Below are 16422 nucleotides of genomic sequence, written 5' to 3'. Positions count from 1 at the left end.
ACTTAATAAAAAGAATGGTTACTATGGCACGTTCTTGCTAAATTCCAGGCACAGGGTTGAGAATTTTATGGATATTATCTCACTCAAACCTCAAACAACTGAAAGAGATAAAAACCTGCCTAGAGCAGTGGGAAACTTGCTTAAACCTCAGATAACTAAAATAAAAAGTGTATAAGATATACATTTCTCTACGAAGTAAAATAGTTTTTAAAAATAGCAAATAGCAACTATATTTAAGCATTCTATGAATAATTTGCAAAATAAGTTAAAACACAAAGTGTTTAGAACCTTGTTTAAAATAGATAATATATAATTTTAGAATTAATATTAATATTGTTTGATTTCTTTATTTTGAACACTGAGGCTTTTTCTATCCTTTAGGGAAGATGGCATAAAATCACAGAAATTGCAGCTTTTCTGGTAATGTGAAATTCCTATCTAATTCCATAAATTTTACCAAGTAGTGCTCTGACAAGAATATTAGAGATGTATGAATGGTAAGACAAATAGCCATTGCTGATTTTAAAAATCAAAAGCAAACAAACGTGTAGTCCCTGCCTTCAAGAAAGATAACATAGGAGGGAGGGAAAGGTGGCGGAGGAATAGGACGGGAAGACCACTTTCTCCCTCACAAATTCCTCAAAAGAACATTTCAATGCCGAGCAAACTCCACAAAACAACTTCTGTAGGCTGGCAGAGGACATCAGGCAACCAGAAAAGCAGACCATTGTCTTCAAAAACAGGTAGGAAAAAATATAAAAGACGAGAAAGGAGACAAAGGAGGTGGGGAGGGATCTCCGTCGTGGGGAGGGATCTCCGTCCCGGGAAGGGAAGCCCATCCCGGGAAGGGAATTTGAAGAAGAGAGGTTTCCAAACACCAGGAAACACTCTCCCTGCCGAGTCTGTGGCGAGCCTTGGAAACACAGAGGGCAATATAACAGGAAGGAAAAACAGATAAATAATTAAAACCAACAGATTACAAGCCCAACAGTAACTCCCCCAGCGGAAAAGCAGCACAGACGCCTGCATCCGCCATTGGGAAGTGGGGGCAGGCAGGGACGCGTGGGAGGCGCGGGCTGCAGAGCTTTGTAAGAATCAGGCAGGAACGCCCCACGCACAACCAGAACGATCTAACTTGGGCTAGCAAACCAGACTGTGGGATAGCTACCACGCGAAAAGCTCGAACATAAGACACCGCCAGGACCAAGCACAGAACAAAGGATGGAATGGAAAAAGCCGGCTGCAGACCATCCCCCGCCGGGGACAGGCAGCCAGAGCCGTAAGGACTGGAAAGGGGCAATTGCAGACCCGGAGAGACTTTATGTACCTAACTGCAAGCAGGCTCCGTTGCTAAGACTTCTGGGGGTGCTGGACAGTCACAGTCTGCCTCACGGGGTGCGCCAGTGGTCCACCCAGAAAGCTGAGCAGCAGCGGCAGAAAAGGTGACAAGCCGCGGTGATCGTGCTCGCCAAACTCCTGAGGAACTCGGACCTGGGAAGGGCACAAAGCGCAGTCCCAGCAGCATTTGTGCCTCTGAGGGCTGCCTGAGCGCCGAACATGAGCGGCTTGGACCGGGAAAGTGCACGCAGCCTAGGGCCAGCTCCAGACGGTTCCCGGCTGAGCATCCTAGAGCCAGAGCGGTTTGTGCGCCGCAAGAAAGGACAGGTCAAGCAGGGCTGAGATACTGGGTGCACACGACGGTGCTATTTGTTTGCAGCATCCCCCCTCCCCACAGCACGACTGAACTAGTGAGCCTAAAAAACCAGCAAACAGAAGAAGTTAAACAGAGGGAACCACCTTGGAAGTGATCCCACACGGCCCATAACATCAGAGAAGGGCCAGAAATATTTTTGACTATTTTTAAAAGCATTCCTTTTTTTTTTTTTTTGCTTTTTTGTTTTTCCTTTTTCTTTTTTTTCAAACTTTTTTTTTAAATTGTTAACTCTTCTATTTCTCCTCTAATTTTTATTTCTATAACCTATTATTACTATTTTTTTAAGACTTTTTTTTTTTAAGGCAAACACCATATATAGTCTTTGGATGGTTGTTGGTGTTTTTCTTTTATGTTTGTTTGTTTGTTTTTAATAATTCTTTTTTTTTTCTTTCTCCCTTTTTCCTTCTGCTTTTCTTTAATATTGTATTTTTGAAAATCCAACCTCTACTCTAGATTTTTAATCTTTGCTCTTAGGTTTTTGTTGTCAATTTTGTACATTTAAAAACCCAAACTTCACTACCCAAGTTTACCTGAGAGCAAGATTACTGGCTTGATCACTCTCTCCTCCTCTGGACTCTCCTTTTTCTCCACCAGGTGGCCTCTGTCTCTTTTCTCCCCCATCTCTTCTCTATCCAACTCTGTGAATCTCTGAGTGTTCCAGACGGTGCAGAACACCTAAGGAACTGGTTACTGGCAGGATTTGTCTCTCTCCTACTCATTCCTCTCTCTTATCCTCCTGGTCACCTCTGTCTAATTCCTCCCTCTCCTCTGCCCCGTATAACTCTGTAAATACCTCTGAGTGGTCCAGACTATAGAGAGCACATAAGGAAGTGACTACTGGCTAGCTTGCTGTCTCCTCTTTTGATCTCACCGCATCTCATTCCAGTTACCTCTAACTACCCCCTCCATCTTCTCTTCTCCTTGTAATTCAGTGAACCTCTCTGCGTTTTATCATCGGTGCTGTATAGATGGAGAAGTCTAGAGGCTACTGTAAAAATAAAACTGAAAACCAGAAGCAGGAGGCTTAAATCCAAAGCCTGAAAACATTAGAGAACTCTTGAATTCAGGGAACATTAAGCAATAGGAGCTCATCAAATGCCTTCATACCTACACCGAAACCAAGCTCCACCCAAGGGCCAACAAGTTCCAAAACAAGACATACCACGCAAATTCTCCAGCAACACAGGAACACTCCCCTGAGCTTCAATATACAGGCAGCTCAAAATTATCCCAAAACCTTTGATGTCTCATAATGCATTATGGGTCACTCCACTGCACTCCAGAGAGAAGAAACCCAGCTCCACCCACCAGAACTCCAACACAAGCCTCCCTAACCAGGAAACCTTGACAAGCCACTGACAGAACCCCACCCAAAGTGAGGAAGCTCCATAATAAAGAGAACTCCACAAATTACCAGAATATAAAAAGGCCACCCCAAACGCAGCAATATAACCAAGATGAAGAGACAGAGGAATACTCAGCAGGTAAAGGAACAGGAAAGTTGCCCACCACAGCAAACAAAAGAGGAAGAAGTAGGGAATCTACCGGAGAAGGAATTCCGAATATTGATAGTGAAAATGATCCAAAATCTTGAAATAAAAATGGAATCACAGATAAACAGCCTAGAGACAAGGATTGAGAAGATGCAAGAGAGGTTTAACAAGGACCTAGAAGAAAAAAAAAGAGTCAAAATATAATGAATAACACAATAAATGAGATCAGAAACACTCTGAAGACAACCAATAGTAGAATAACGGAGGCAGAAGATAGGATTAGTGAAACAGAAGATAGAATGGTAGAAATAAATGAATCAGAGAGGAAACAAGAAAAACGAATTAAAAGAAACGAGGGCAATCTCAGAGACCTCCAGGACAATATGAAACGCTCCAACATTCGAATTATAGGAGTCCCAGAAGAAGAAGACAGAAGGAAAGATCATGAGAAAATCCTTGAGGAGATAATAGTTGAAAACTTCCCTAAAATGGGGAAGGAAATAATCACCCAAGTCCAAGAAACACAGAGAGTTCCAAATAGGATAAACCCAAGGTGAAACACCCCAAGACACATATTAATCAAATTAACAAAGATCAAACACAAAGAACAAATATTAAAAGCAGCAAGGGAAAAACAACAAATAACACACAAGGGGATTCCCATAAGGATAACAGCTGAACTTTCAATAGAAACTCTTCAGGCCAGGAGGGAATGGCAAGACATACTTAAAGTGATGAAAGACAATAACCTACAGCCCAGATTACTGTACCCAGCAAGGATCTCATTCAAATACGAAGGAGAAATCAAAAGCTTTACAGACAAGCAAAAGTTGAGAGAATTCAGGACCACCAAACCAGCTCTCCAACAAATTCTAAAGGATATTCTCTAGACAGGAAACACGAAAAGGGTGTATAAACCCGAACCCAAAACAATAAAGTAAATGGTAATGGGATCATACTTATCAATAATTACCTTAAACGTAAATGGGCTGAACGCCCCAACCAAAAGGCAAAGACTGGCCGAATGGATACAAAAACAAGACCCCTCTATATGCTGCTTACAAGAGACCCACCTCAAAACAAGGGACACATACAGACTGAAAGTGAAGGGCTGGAAAAGATATACCATGCAAATAGAGACCAAAAGAAAGCAGGAGTGGCAATACTCATATCCGATAAAATAGACTTTAAAACAAAGGCTGTGAAAAGAGACAAAGAAGGCCACTACATAATGATCAAAGGAACAGTCCAAGAAGAAGATATAACAATTATAAATATATATGCACCCAATATAGGAGCACCGCAATATGTAAGACAAATGCTAACAAGTATGAAAGGGGAAATCAACAATAACACAATAATAGTGGGAGACTTTAATACCCCACTCACACCTATGGACAGATCAACTAAACAGAAAATTAACAAAGAAATGCAAACTTTAAATGATACATTAGATCAGTTAGACCTAATTGATATCTATAGGACATTTCACCCCAAAACAATGAATTTCACCATTTTTTCAAATGCTCATGGAACCATCTCCAGGATAGATCACATCCTGGGCCATAAATCTAAACTTGATAAATTCAAAAGAATCGAAATCACTCCAAGCATCTTTTCTGACCATAATGCATTAAGATTAGATCTCAATTACAGGAGAAAAACTATTAAAAATTCCAACATATGGAGGATGAACAACACACTTCTGAATAACCAACAAATCACAGAAGAAATAAAAAAAGAAATCAAAATATACATAGAAACTAATGGAAATGAAAACACAACAACCCAAAACCTGTGGGACACTATAAAAGCAGTGCTAAGAGGAAAGTTCATAGCAATACAGGCATACCTCAAGAAACAAGAAAAAAGTCAAATGAATAACCTAACTCTACAACTAAAGCAACTAGAAAAGGAAGAATTAGAGAACCCCAGAGTTAGTAGAAGGAAAGAAATCTTAAAAATTAGGGCAGAAATAAATGCAAAAGAAACAAGAGAGACCATAGCAAAAATCAACAAAGCCAAAAGCTGGTTCTTTGAAAGGATGAATAAAATTGACAAACCATTAGCCAGACTCATCAAGAAGCAAAGAGAGAAAAATCAAATCAATAAAATTAGAAATGAAAATGGAGAGATCACAACAGACAACACAGAAATACAAAGGATCATAAGAGACTACTATCAGCAGTTGTATGCCAATAAAATGGACAACATGGAAGAAATGGACAAATTCTTAGAAAAGTACAACTTTCCAAACTGAACCAGGAAGAAATAGAAAATCTTAACAGACCCATCACAAGCACGGAAATTGAAACTGTAATCAGAAATCTTCCAGCAAACAAAAGCCCAGATCCAGATGGCTTCAGAGCTGAATTCTACCAAGAATTTCGAGAAGAGCTAACACCTATCCTCCTCAAACTCTTCCAGAAAATTGCAGAGGAAGGTCAACTTCCAAACTCATTCTATGAGGCCACCATTACCCTAATATCAAAACCTGAAAAAGATGTCACAAAAAAAGAAAACTACAGGCCAATATCACTGATGAACATAGATGCAAAAATCCTCAACACAATTCTAGCAATCAGAATCCAAGAACACATTAAAAAGATCATACACCATGACCAAGTGGGCTTTATCCCAGGGATGCAAGGATTCTTCAATATCCGCAAATCAATCAATGTAATTCACCACATTAACAAATTGAAAAATAAAAACCATAAGTTTATCTCAATAAATGCAGAGAAGGCCTTTGACAAAATTCAACATCCATTTATGATAAAAACTCTCCAGAAAGCAGGAATAGAAGGAACATACCTCAACATAATAAAAGCTATCTATGACAAACCCACAGCAAACATGATCCTCAATGGTGAAAAATTGAAAGCATTTCCCCTAAAGTCAGGAACAAGACAAGGGTGTCCACTTTCACCGCTACTATTCAACATAGTTCTGGAAGTTTTGGCCACAGCAATCAGAGCAGAAAAAGAAATAAAAGGAATCCAGATTGGAAAAGAAGAAGTAAAACTTTCACTGTTTGCAGATGACATGATCCTCTACATGGAAAACCCTAAAGACTCCACCAGAAAATTACTAGAGCTCATCAATGAATATAGTAAAGTTGCAGGATATAAAATCAACACACAGAAATCCCTTGCATTCCTATACACGAATAATGAGAAAGTAGAAAAGAAATTAAGGAAACAATTCCATTCACCATTGCAACGAAAAGAATAAAATACTTAGGGATATATCTACCTAAAGAAACTAAAGACCTATATGTAGAAAACTATAAAACACTGATGAAAGAAATCAAAGAGGACACTAATAGATGGAGAAATATACCATGTTCATGGATCGGAAGAATCAATATAGTGAAAATGAGTATACTACCCAAAGCAATTTACAAATTCAATGCAATCCCTGTCAAGCTACCAGCCACATTTTCACAGAACTAGAACAAATAATTTCAAGATTTGTATGGAAATACAAAAAAACTCGAATTGCCAAAGCAATCTTGAGAAAGAAGAATGGAACTGGAGGAATCAACTTGCCTGACTTCAGGCTCTACTACAAAGCCACAGTCATCAAGACAGTATGGTACTGGCACAAAGACAGACATATAGATCAATGGAACAAAATAGAAAGCCCAGAGATAAATCCACACACATATGGACACCTTATCTTTGACAAAGGAGGCAAGAATATACAATGGAGTAAAGACAATCTCTTTAACAAGTGGTGCTGGGAAAACTGGTCAACCACTTGTAAAAGAATGAAACTAGATCACTTTCTAACACCACACACAAAAATAAACTCAAAATGGATTAAAGATCTAAATGTAAGATCAGAAACTATAAAACTCCTAGAGGAGAACATAGGCAAAACACTCTCAGACATAAATCACAGCAGGATCCTCTATGATCCACCTCCCAGAATTCTGGAAATAAAAGCAAAAATAAACAAATGGGATCTAATTAAAATTAAAAGCTTCTGCACAACAAAGGAAAATATAAGCCAGGTGAAAAGACAGCCTTCTGAATGGGAGAAAATAATAGCAAATGAAACAACTGACAAACAACTAATCTCAAAAATATACAAGCAACTTATGCAGCTCAACACCAGAAAAATAAATGACCCAATCAAAAAATGGGCCAAAGAACTAAATAGACATTTCTCCAAAGAAGACATAAGGATGGCTAACAAACACATGAAAAGATGCTCAACATCACTCATTATCAGAGAAATGCAAATCAAAACCACAATGAGGTACCACTTCACACCAGTCAGAATGGCTGTGATCCAAAACTCTGCAAGCAATAAATGCTGGAGAGGGTGTGGGGAAAAGGGAACTCTCCTACACTGTTGGTGGGAATGCAAACTAGTACAGCCACTATGGAGAACAGTGTGGAGATTCCTTAAAAATTGCAAATAGAACTACCTTATGACCCAGCAATCCCACCGCTGGGCATACACACCAAGGAAACCAGAATTGAAGAGACACATGTGCCCCAATTTTTATTGCAGCACTGTTTATAATAGCCAGGACATGGAAACAACCTAGATGTCCATCAGCAGATGAATGGATAAGAAAGCTGTGGTCCATATACACAATGGAGTATTACTCACCGTTAAAAAGAATTCATTTGAATCAGTTCTGATGAAATGGATGAAACTGGAGCCGATTATACAGAGTGAAGTAAGCCAGAAAGAAAAACACCAATACAGTATACTAACACATATATATGGAATTTAGAAAGATGGCAATGACGACCCTGTATGCAAGACAGGAAAAAAGACACAGATGTGTATAACGGACTTTTGGACTCAGAGGGAGAGGAGAAGGGTGGGATGATTTGGGAGCATGGCATTCTAACATGTATACTATCGTGTAAGAATTGAATCGCCAGTTTATGTCTGACGCAGGATACAGCATGCTTGGGGCAGGTGCATGGGGCTGACCCAGAGAGATGTTATGGGGAGGGAGGTGGGAGGGGGTTCATGTTTGGGAATGCATTTAAGAATTAAAGATTTTAAAATTAAAAAAATTAAAAAAAAAAAAACTTCTTGACATTCAAAAAAAAAAACAAAAAACTGGCCAGAAAAGAAAGCAAAGTTGATTTAGTTGAGAGCAAGGGTCTTTATTTCCCTGAGTTTCAAGACTTTTTCTTACCCCTTACAGCCTCTGTCAAAAAGTACCAGAAGGCATTGACTTTCTTTTTTAAAAATTCTTTTCTTCTCTATCACATATTTCTAAAATTCCACCAGAATGTGATTATCTTCTTTAATAGAAAGTCCTTCGGGAATAGTCATGAGTTAATCATAAAATGTTTAATATTCTCTTTCAGTGTGATTCGTTATTTGAGCCTTATTTTCCTCCCTCCTCGCTTCTTTCCTCTGTGTTTTATAATATCATGAGACCCTGCAAGGTGTAACCTCCCTAACCATCAGGAGGACCAGGTTCTTAATGCTGCACTTCTACCTCCATGACCTGAAACAGTCAGTTCTTTATTTATTAGTTCCCTCATCTCACAGACAGAAGGATCAGCCCTGATTATCGCTAAGGCAGTTTTCACTTCTAACATTTCTGGGATTCAGAAAAACTTTGAATGAGTTTCAAACATGAGCAATCAGTAGTTTAATCTTCAGAGAAGCTATTACAGCAAAAAACTAACAAGTTTTTCATCCCAGTGTGAGACAGACTCCAAGGCCCAATATATTAATTAATCTTCTCTCTAACAAGATGCTTTGGGCATTATTAAGACTGATTGAGTGTCCAGAGATGGGCGATTACTAACACTGGAATAAATGATTTGCCTCACTCCTAAACAAGTTTCAGAGGAACTAATTAATGAAGGCAGTTTTAAATAAGAAAACTTCTTGGGTGATCATTGCTATTCAACTCTGAAATGTAGCTCTTGATGCCTGATACAGTGAGGCAGCAAAGAACTGACCCCAGGGGAATCACATTGACTTTGTAAATTAATGTAAGGTGCAGAGTAGTTCTTTCTAGCACTGTAAGTTTATTGATTGTTATCCTAGTTTCTTTTCTTAATTAAATTTTTATTTTTACTTTATTTTACTTTACAATACTGTATTGGTTTTGCCATACATTGACATGAATCCACCATGGGTGTACATGATTGTTTGCCTTACAAAACAAACAAAAGAAAAATTTATTCCCATTTAGCAAAAACTGGCAAAGGTGGAAGATTCAATTCCTTTATAAAAACCAGAAGATATACAAAAGGCTGTAATTCAAACTCTTTGCTAGTTGAGGAACATGGCTTCTAGCCTTCAAAAGCTACATATTTTGTTATTGCCATTACATGACATTATGGAAAAGGCAGAAATGTACAGACAGAAAAAGATCACTGATTGTCCGGGGTTTGGAGGAGGGTAGATACATAAAGGAGGTGAAGTGCAGAGATGTTACATTAGAAAAACTAAGAAAAAAGTGCATAGGCTCTCTCTGTATTATTCCTCATACTTATATCTCATATTCCTCATAATTATACCTCATTATTTCATCTATAATTATCTCAAAATAAAAACTTAATTAAAAACAAACAAACAAACAAACAAAAAAAAAAAAACAGTGTGTGTGCCGCAGGAGGACACTTTAGGTTGGAACACCAGCTCTTAATCTCCAGCAAGTTACTTAAAACCCCCGAGTTTCTGTTTCTTCAAGCGTAGCTGCAAGCTAGTGGTGCCCACAGTCAGGAGTCACATGGGGTAGTGTACATAATGTGCCTAGAGGAGAGCAAGCACTCAATAAATATTACGTCTCCTTCCTGCTTAACCATCACTACTCTTCTCTCCCAGGCTGTTGCACTAGCTCCTACCTGGTCGCATCCCCTCTAGACGCTCTGACCATCCTACACAAATCCACCTTTCCAACAGGGTAGCCCTAACATGATAAAAATTAGCCTCTTTCTAGAGAATAATGTTCCAACTCACTAAACCAATTAGATATGACTCCGTCTATTTTTCTACTCACATCCCACACCGCGCGACTTCACCGTTCCCATAATCTCAGCTAAAGGTGACTCCTATTTTGTCACGTCACCAGGCCCCTCCTCGGGTCATTCCTGTCACCTGCTATTCCTCTCATCACAGCTGGACATCCAGATCCTGCCTTCAGGCCCGTCTCAAAGGTCACCTCATCCACAACGACTATTTACTGCCTAGTCTAACACGCAGTGAGAATTCCTTCCTTCTTCCCTTCCTTCCTTTGAGCCTTCATCAAACCCTGTGTTTCCTTCTTATGACTATTGACAATTCTGTCATAGGTTTTGGTCATTATACTTTAGCCGTGCATTATTTGATTGAGACTTTCCTAAGGATAGAGACTATATTTTCCTGGTTATTTTTATTAATAGCAACAGTAAAGGCCAACAAATGATAGTATTTTAACTTTAGTAAATAAGCCCTACTTTGTTGCTCAGAAATAGTTGTAAGTCTATTTTATAAATGTGAAAATCAAGCCCTCCTAGAAGCAAGGTAGCTTCTGGAGGTTAAAGAAAAATTAACAACAATGTTCAGTCTGATACTCTCCCCTTTGACTTCCTATCTGGTAAGCTTCCCAAACCAGTATCTTCTTAATCTTACTGGGACAAGATCACCGGTTCTGTATTGTTAACATTGTCAACAGTCCATGTGCTCTCAGGCTTACCACATAAACTCTTACACATTTGCAAGAGTATTAGTTTTGAAAGGTTGTTGTTGAATCTCGACACCAGGATTCTTGGCCCCCGGAGGAGAAGAATTCAATCTGGGGCCAGAGATGAGGCTTGATCACTGAGAGTTTTTGTGTAGTAAAGTTTTATTAAAGTATAAAGGAGATAGAGAAAGCTTCTGGCATAGGCATCAGAAGGGGGCTGAAAGAGTACCCCCCTGCTAGTCTTCAGCTGGATGTTATATAGTCACAAGCAGCCTGTTAATGAAAGAAATGAATTCTTAAAACTCAGAATGGCACCAGGCCCCTCACCCATAAGATGCATTTTGGGATAATCTTGGCACCAAATGGTTCATCCTGGGCCATAAAATGATTAACTTGAATCTTGAAGAAGGGCAGATCACCATACAAATAGTTTCATTTACATAGATTGGAGGAACAATATCTGAGTATAACATACTGGTTTGTCAAGTAGGTTCTGAGCCAAGAGGCCAAACCAGCATGAAGACAGAGTTTGGGGTAAATGCATAGTACATTAGCATAGCTTAAGATAAACATTTCCATAAGAAAAAGGCATTGTTTAACTTCAAGTGAAACCAGGTGTCATTATGGCAACACAGTATTTTAAGAGAAACCTCCTATTAAATTTGTATAGAGAAGGAAAAAATATCACTAGTTTGTTTCCTCCTGCCGCTTAAGAGAGATAGAAATGTCTGACACTTGCAGGCTATTTCCTCTGTTTGGAGACCCCTGGCCTTCCTGCCTGTCACCCTCTCAGTTTCATCTCAATTTTACAAGTAAAACTATGCAAAGATTATAGTCATTTAACTTCCCCAGTCCTCTCTTCTATTCCCATTGATTGTTTGTTTGTTTTCCCACCAAAGGGTCCAAAAGCCCAGAATCTCCTAAAAGCCCTTAGAAGTACCTCAAGGGAAAAACCCATGCCACAGAGGCCTCAAGTTTAAAACCAGGTAAATCATACAAATCTTGAAATTATTTGTTCTAGTTCTGTGAAAAATGTGGCTGGTAGCTTGATAGGGATTGCATTGAATTTGTAAATTGCTTTGGGTAGTATACTCATTTTCACTGTATTGATTCTTCCGATCCATGAACATGGTATATTTCTCCATCTATTAGTGTCCTCTTTGATTTCTTTCATCAGTGTTTTATAGTTTTCTATATATAGGTCTTTAGTTTCTTTAGGTAGATATATTCCTAAGTATTTTATTCTTTTCGTTGCAATGGTGAATGGAATTGTTTCCTTAATTTCTTTTTCTACTTTCTCATTATTCGTGTATAGGAATGCAAGGGATTTCTGTGTGTTGATTTTATATCCTGCAACTTTACTATATTCATTGATTAGCTCTTGTATGGAAATACAAAAAACCTCGAATAGCCAAAGCAATCTTGAGAAAGAAGAATGGAACTGGAGGAATCAACTTGCCTGACTTCAGGCTCTACTACAAAGCCACAGTCATCAAGACAGTATGGTACTGGCACAAAGACAGACATATAGATCAATGGAACAAAATAGAAAGCCCAGAGATAAATCCACACACATATGGACACCTTATCTTTGACAAAGGAGGCAAGAATATACAATGGAGTAAAGACAATCTCTTTAACAAGTGGTGCTGGGAAAACTGGTCAACCACTTGTAAAAGAATGAAACTAGATCACTTTCTAACACCACACACAAAAATAAACTCAAAATGGATTAAAGATCTAAATGTAAGATCAGAAACTATAAAACTCCTAGAGGAGAACATAGGCAAAACACTCTCAGACATAAATCACAGCAGGATCCTCTATGATCCACCTCCTAGAATTCTGGAAATAAAAGCAAAAATAAACAAATGGGATCTATTAAAATTAAAAGCTTCTGCACAACAAAGGAAAATATAAGCAAGGTGAAAAGACAGCCTTCTGAATGGGTGGAAATAATAGCAAATGAAGCAACTGACAAACAACTAATCTCAAAAATATACAAGCAACTTATGCAGCTCAACACCAGAAAAATAAACGACCCAATCAAAAAATGGGCCAAAGAACTAAATAGACATTTCTCCAAAGAAGACATACGGATGGCTAACAAACACATGAAAAGATGCTCAACATCACTCATTATCAGAGAAATGCAAATCAAAACCACAATGAGGTACCACTTCACACCAGTCAGAATGGCTGTGATCCAAAACTCTGCAAGCAATAAATGCTGGAGAGGGTGTGGAGAAAGGGAACCCTCCTACACTGTTGGTGGGAATGCAAACTAGTACAGCCACTATGGAGAACAGTGTGGAGATTCCTTAAAAAACTGCACATAGAACTACCTTATGACCCAGCAATCCCACCGCTGGGCATACACACCAAGGAAACCAGAATGGAAAGAGACACGTGTACCCCAATGTTCATCGCAGCACTGTTTATAGTAGCCAGGACATGGAAACAACCTAGATGTCCATCAGCAGATGAATGGATAAGAAAGCAGTGGTACATATACACAATGGAGTATTACTCAGCCGTTAAAAAGAATTCATTTGAATCAGTTCCGATGAGATGGATGAAACTGGAGCCGATTATACAGAGTGAAGTAAGCCAGAAAGAAAAACACCAATACAGTATACTAACACATATATATGGAATTTAGAAAGATGGCAATGACGACCCTGTATGCAAGACAGGAAAAAAGACACAGATGTGTATAACGGACTTTTGGACTCAGAGGGAGAGGAGAAGGGTGGGATGATTTGGGAGCATGGCATTCTAACATGTATACTATCATGTAAGAATTGAATCGCCAGTCTATGTCTGACGCAGGATACAGCATGCTTGGGGCTGGTGCATGGGGATGACCCAGAGAGATGTTGTGGGGAGGGAGGTGGGAGGGGGGTTCATGTTTGGGAACGCATGTAAGAATTAAAGATTTTAAAATTTAAAAAAATAAATAAATAAAAATTAAAAATAAATTAAAAATAAATAAAAATAAAACCAGGTAAATCAAAGTATGAGATGAGAATGGTGAATGTGTCTTTTATACCAGTAAATAGTAAATTAAAAATTGGAAGGCTATAAATTATCAAGGGAATGCTTAAAGCATTGCTGTTGACTGATACTGAATAATAAGTATGTTAAACAGGCTCATTTTCAAATCCAAATTTCAGTTAAAAATAAATAAAAGGAGAGTTACTACCCTTGAAAAGGTCAGTAAAGAATTAAGTGGACATTCTTAAGGATATTCTAGGATCCTTTTTAAGTAGACGTTATAGAGACATACTCATTAAAAAAGCTTAAACAACACAGAAACATCTTTCTTTTTTTCAATGATCTCATCACACAAATATAACTGCTACAAGTTAGGTGGTTCATTTCTGATCTTCCTTGTTTTAAAACTTTCCCCCTTGTTTAGTGTTTTGAAAATATCTGTATAACATTTTATTTTTTTACTACATATTTAGCCAGAGAATAATATTTTCATGGTTTATAAACACTTGTTTAAGACTGGTAATATCTTATCTGAAAAATAGTTTTATACATAGGATATAACGTTACAGTTCATTGGGCTTAAATATTCAACAGAGAATAATGATTATTTTAGTAGCTGATCATTCCACCTATAGCCAGGTGCATCTGAGCCCAAAGCTTGTACTTTTAAGGATGAAATTCATAAAAGCCATTTAAAAATCATTTTGATGTTCTCGTTTTTATTTATTTTCTTATTTTTATTTTTTTAGAGAAAAGGTAGAGACCTGGATACTTCTTTAAGGCAGAACATACACCCTTATTCTGTACAAATCCTGTCAATCAACTTCATTTAAAAATCTTAGTAAAATAATATAAACATGTATAAAATTGTCATTTTAATGATTCAATGTATAATTAACATTATACATAATTGACAATGTATAAGTGACATTAAGTAAATAACACCGTCATACAACCACTACTGCCATCCAACTCCAGAATTATTATTTCATCATTTGAAACTAAAACCTGTACTTGACAAACAATAACTCCATACTGTCTCCTCCCCTACCTGCTGGTGACCACATTCTATTTTCCATCTCTGTGAATTAGACTACTCTTAAATCCCATGGACAGAGGAGCCTGGTGGGCTGCAGTCCATGGGGTCGCTAAGAGTCGGACACGACTGAGCGACTTCACTTTCACTTTTCACTTTAATGCATTGGAGAAGGAAATGGCAAACCACTCCAGTGTTCTTGCCTGGAGAATCCCAGGGATGGGGGAGCCTGGTGGGCTGCCATATATGGGGTCGCACAGAGTCAGACACGACTGAAAAGACTTAGCAGCAGCAGCTTCCCAGGTGGCACTAATGGTAAAGAATGTAAGAGATGCGGGTTTGATTCCTGGGTTGGGAAGGTCCCCTGGAGAAGGAAATGGCAACCTGCTCCAGTATTCTTGCCTGGAGGGTCCCATATAGACAGAGGGAACCTGACGGGTGACAGTCCATAGGGTTACACAGAGTCAGAAACAACTGAAGCAACTTAGCCCAAGTACCTTACCTAAGTGGAATCACACAATATTTGTCCATTTGTGTCTGGCTTATTTCACTTAGCAAAATATTTTAAATTTCATTCATGTTGTAGCATGAATCAGAATCCCATTCCTTTATAAGGCTGAATGATATTCCACAATACGGATATCCACCTGCAACTCAGGAGACCCCGGTTTGATTCCTGGGTTGGGAAGGTCCCCTGGAGAAGGGATAGGCTACTCACTCCAGTATTTGGGGCTTCCCTTGTTTCTCAGCTGGTAAAGAATCCACCTGCAATGTGAGAGACCTGAGTTCAACCCCTGAGTTGGGAAGATCCCCTGGAGAAGGGAAAAGCTCCCCACTCCAGTATTCTGGCCTGGAGAATTCCATGGACTGTGTATTCCATGGGGTCTCAAAGAGTCGGACAGGACTGAGCACATTTCACTTTCACTTTCACTATATGAATACATCACTTTGATTATCCATTTGTCAATGGATATTTGGGGGTTTTTTTCCACATTTTTCACTATGATGAATAGTCCAACTATTGTCAGTGAACTTCTTAGCCATGCAAGGAAAAAGCAAACATTTGCTACTGAAATTAGTATGAAGATGATGATAGAAAATATTACCTAGTTTATGAACAAATATTATTTAATAAATATTACTAAGCACCTACACTGTAGCAGACATTCTGCTAGGGGGACAGTGCTGAATGAAAGAGCGTTTTGATTAATGTACAACGTACAAGCATGCCTAGAAATATCGGGACAAAGACGGGGAGCTACACACCTGGCAGTCTCCTCAGGTACAATACGGAAGGCAGGTTGCAGGGAGTGCTCTGTTGGCCTGCCCCACAGGACAAAAGGAAGACTAACCCCAACATCCTCTGCTTTGTTCTCTGCTTTGCCATCGTATGCTAATGTGGTTAATCCAGCCACCTGAACAACTGTCCCCACGGCCCCATTGTGGATAAGGGCCCATGGTATAGCAGGATAGGTCTCTGGAGAGGCAGTCGGGCAGGAAGGGGTGAATATTGTGTCTGGTG

The sequence above is a fragment of the Ovis aries genome, chromosome 15 (genome assembly GCF_016772045.2).
Source record: "Ovis aries strain OAR_USU_Benz2616 breed Rambouillet chromosome 15, ARS-UI_Ramb_v3.0, whole genome shotgun sequence".
Lineage (NCBI taxonomy): Eukaryota > Metazoa > Chordata > Mammalia > Artiodactyla > Bovidae > Ovis > Ovis aries.
This window is presented reverse-complemented; position numbering follows the sequence as displayed.